The sequence below is a fragment of the Pinus tabuliformis genome, chromosome 4_1 (genome assembly GCF_031772625.1).
Source record: "Pinus tabuliformis cultivar Carrire ecotype Pingquan chromosome 4_1, CPIR1, whole genome shotgun sequence".
Taxonomy (NCBI): domain Eukaryota; kingdom Viridiplantae; phylum Streptophyta; class Pinopsida; order Pinales; family Pinaceae; genus Pinus; species Pinus tabuliformis.
Genome location: NC_142303.1, coordinates 270,572,900 through 270,577,250, shown reverse-complemented (window position 1 = coordinate 270,577,250; position 4,351 = coordinate 270,572,900).

The window sequence follows — 4,351 nt, the reverse complement described above, 5'->3', positions numbered from 1 at the left end:
ATTATAACATATGACAATTTTTTGTCATTATGTTTTCGTGTCCTTTTTTTTTTTTATTAATTTAGGATTTTTAAGATCAAGGTACTTTGGGCAAGATTTTTCCAACTGGTTATATTTTTAGTCATTTTTTGAAAAGGGTATCATATTTGTTAAAAAATACATATTTATTCATAAATATGATCAAATTGATAATATTGTCAAAAAATTACAAGTTTTAATAGTAAATAATATGTTTTGGTTTTAAATGTTTAACTACTATTTATATGTATGATATTTGCAACTTGAATAGTTGCCTAGAACACTATACACGGGTCTAATATTTAAATCCTTAAATATATATATTTTGAGATAAGGTTTCATATATTAAGAACTCCAATATTCCTTGAATCACTTCTTAAAATTTGAGGATTGTGTTGACACATATTTGACTATGTTTTCTTGCTCCAGTTGAGAATTTGGGTAGGGCAGACATTATTTTAAATTCTCTTACATGATTACTGCTTATGTAACTATTATTGTTGTCCTTTATTATTTATGTGCAATACATCAAATAGCAATCAAAACAATAAGAACAATGACACAATGATTAGGTTTCAAGCCAGGGCTAAAACCCCTCCTCTTGAGGGGAAAACCCGCAACTCTCTTCTTATAGATTCTTCACTAGATGAGTACAGTGACTTTGACAAATATACTTGACCAACACTGTCTCCTAGACCAAGACACAGTGATCCTCCTCGTGTTCTTCTCTTTATCACTTTGTTGCATTGAGTAGCACTGACCTTGACATCATGCTGACCTTGTCTTCAAGTAGCACTATCACCGAACTCCCACATAAGTCTCCATCCAAAACTTTGTCTCCTGCATCTTGTCACCAATCCAAAGTTTTGTCTCCAGCTTCTTATCATTTATCCGAAGTTTTGTCTCCAACTTCTTATCAATTATCCGAAGTTCTATCTATCCTTCTATTATCCGAAGTCAGAGAGTGATCAAAAAATTGTTTCAGTGGAATGATCTGAGCTGGCTATATGTAGTGGTTAGGCTCCATATTAGGCCGACATGAATAAGTGAACCGACATGTCACTTATATATATATATATATATATATATATATATATATGGAGCCGACATGAAGCTTCTTTCTGCACACGTTGAGGCCATAATAGGATGATTGCGCTTGTCTATCTTGGAGGACTTTTACAAGTGTAACAACACTTCCTATATATGACTCTGAATTATACATTTATGACAAGATGACAAATCCCTAAAGACATCAAGAAGAAGTCTTTGACCTATAATAAAAACTCCTTGCTCATGAAACCCATGATGCAAGTATTACAAAATATATTTTATTATTTTTGTCTTCTTCATTTCATAAATTCATAATTACAAGTCGTTATGAAGACCGAGCCTAGTTACACTTTTCAAGAACACTCCCTTTTTAACTAGGTAGGTATTCATAATGGTACCTAGTCACACTCAATAACTTTGAAGAGTCAGATTGGTAATCCCATCTGTTATAGCATCATCTCACTCAACATTGTCATAGTGCAAGGCCTTGACTAACAACTCCATCTCTTGACGAGACCATGAGCTACAATGCTGGCGAGACCAATGATTTATAGACACCTTCATCGTTATCTCTCAAGGTACATACCCACTCGGGTGTTCACTGAGTATGGCTTTCTAGGACTATTATTATCTTAGGTTCCTAGCTCTCAAAGAATATTGGTCCTCTTGCCTACTCTTACCTTGGATGCCCTACACATCCTCAAAGAGTATCAGATGCCAGATGATTACCCAATCCTCCATTCTTTATTCTCAGGGGAAGACAAGAATGATGTGTCTATCATGTGTCTACATTTCCATTCATGGCCTTCATCTAGACTTACGGTTGTTAGTCCTGGTCTAGTGCATGACACATGAAATTGAAAAACACAATTTTCATTCCTTTGTAATCAGGGGTGATCTAATTCAAACTCCCTTTCGATCAGGGACCTGTTAGAGCTCCTTCTTAGCTAGGGACTCTTCTGTATATCAACAAATTCTTCTTTGTGGGTCCTTCAGCTGCGTGATCAGTGTAATGTCATGAAATTTAGTTGAGCTTCTTCCTTGTAGGGCATTAGCTATCCATCACTTTCCTTCTTGGTTCATTATGTCATTCCTTTCTTCATGGAAAGTGACCTTCTTGATACATATCTTGGAACCTTCGTCATATGACTACTTCTTCCTCATCATGTTTCTTTTAGGAATTTCCATCCACTACATGAATGCTAATTGTACTTATACTTACAACTCTTGTGCTAGTAGCCCTGCATGAGCTCATCCAAATATTATTCAAGAAATCAAAACATAACATTAAATAAAATTGTACCTTTCGATATGGCTCTTCATCATGACATCATCTTGTAGGTATCAACATCTTGCATATATGTTGACACATCTCCCAAATATATCCATTGTCTCTTTTTCAGACTTTCATCAGAGTCTTCATATCTTTCCAAGAGATTTCCCTGTCAAATATTCTTAGTCTTTTGGATGTTGATCACCTTCATCATGGTTGCATGTCTCATGATCTCTTTCTTCCTCACACATTCCATTTCAAGGATCTTTCAATCAAAGTTTCTTAGTCAACTACCTCATACTTCATATGAGGACATATTATGTTGATTTCATCTAGTGTGACTTATGCCTTCTTGCATTCTTTCAGAGGAGAAGATCTTTTTTCTCTTGATCATGCTTCTCAAGATAGAAGTAATGATCCATGTTATCATATGACATGACATTATAATATTAAATACAAGCATACATACCTCATTTTTCCTTTAGGTCATCTAGGCTTCTTTTAGCAACTTCCTTGATTGAAAATATCTTCAATCCCTTAATCTGCTTCATGTCATCACATCATCCCATGAATTCCATAAGTTGGAGTTCTTGATGAAACACTTGCTTCCTCTCTAGATTAGTGAACCCTTCGGTGAGGATTCCATCAGAGAACCTTGAGGATCTTTTATATCCCCATCTGGTAGATGTTTCCCTTTTGATGTATGATGAGCCTTGTCCTGGATGACATCTTTCTTTCCTTCAATGTTCAATGAGATTCTCAAGAGTTACATCCTTCATGTTTGACTGCCATGGATTTTGTCCCTTTTTTCCTTCATGATTCCCATGGTAATGTCACGATCTCTTGCGTCTGATGCTTCCATGATGCCATGATGCATCTTATTGTCATCGTCATTTCTTATAATACAATATTTAGGAGCTTGTGATAGGACCCTTCTATGAGGGATACTATCTTACTCATAGGAGAGATTTGATACTCCCTCTTTTCTTGGCCCTTTTAGCTTCCTCCATATTTCAGTGATATGAGCTTCCAAAATCTTTCTATAGTATTGAAACTTAACTATACTTATTTTTGTCTTTGCTTGAGGACCATCCTTGTCTTTCCTTTCTGCAAATGTCTTCAACACTTTTTCCTTCAACTTGTCTTTTTCTATCTAGCATAGAGATTGCAAGTTGAATGAGGTAACTTTCTTGCCTATGGACATTTGTTACCTTGCTTATCAGTTAGCGTATTTAGAAAACAATAATGATTGTCTTCTTATCATCTCTCCTAGATCTCCAATTGAGATCTCATGAATATATCCCTTCATTCTTTGATACCTTCAATTTTGTGTAGATCAGGTCTAAGTGGTATGACCTCCTTTTCTGCATTCTTCAAAGAATATATCTTCTATCATTTCATATATCTCTTTTTATGTCTTCTCTCCTACTACATAGGGATGACAAGACCTTTGGCTGATTTCTTAAGAATCCTATGAGTCCGTTGATGTATTCAAACAATGATTGATATTTAGAGACTTTTCCATAGATATTACTAACTTCTCTTTTGAGGATTATACCTATTCTTCTTTCTTATGCAATGAATGTCGATGACTCCTTGCAAACATGAAGTCATTTAAACCAAGGATCGATTATAAACATGAAAGATACTTACTTGGCACGTGAAGAGGAGATCTTCACCTTGATACTTCCTTGAATGAGATCCTTGCTTGAGCTGCCTAGCATGACACAACTGAAATCCTTTTATAAGACTTCCTTTGAGACCACCTTGCATTGTCCAACATCAAGCACCATAGCATAATTATAGAATTATCGAAACTGCTTCAAACTATATGTTATTGAGATAACTTGAGCCTTGAGATACTTTAAATCCTTATACATCTGATTCATATGACACTGATCATCTTATGGTACTATCATATAGGTCGAACCAATCGCTTTTTGAGATTAATTGTAATAAATTAGCAACGAAAATGTGAATGATGAGATTACTCTTGACACTAAGCAATAT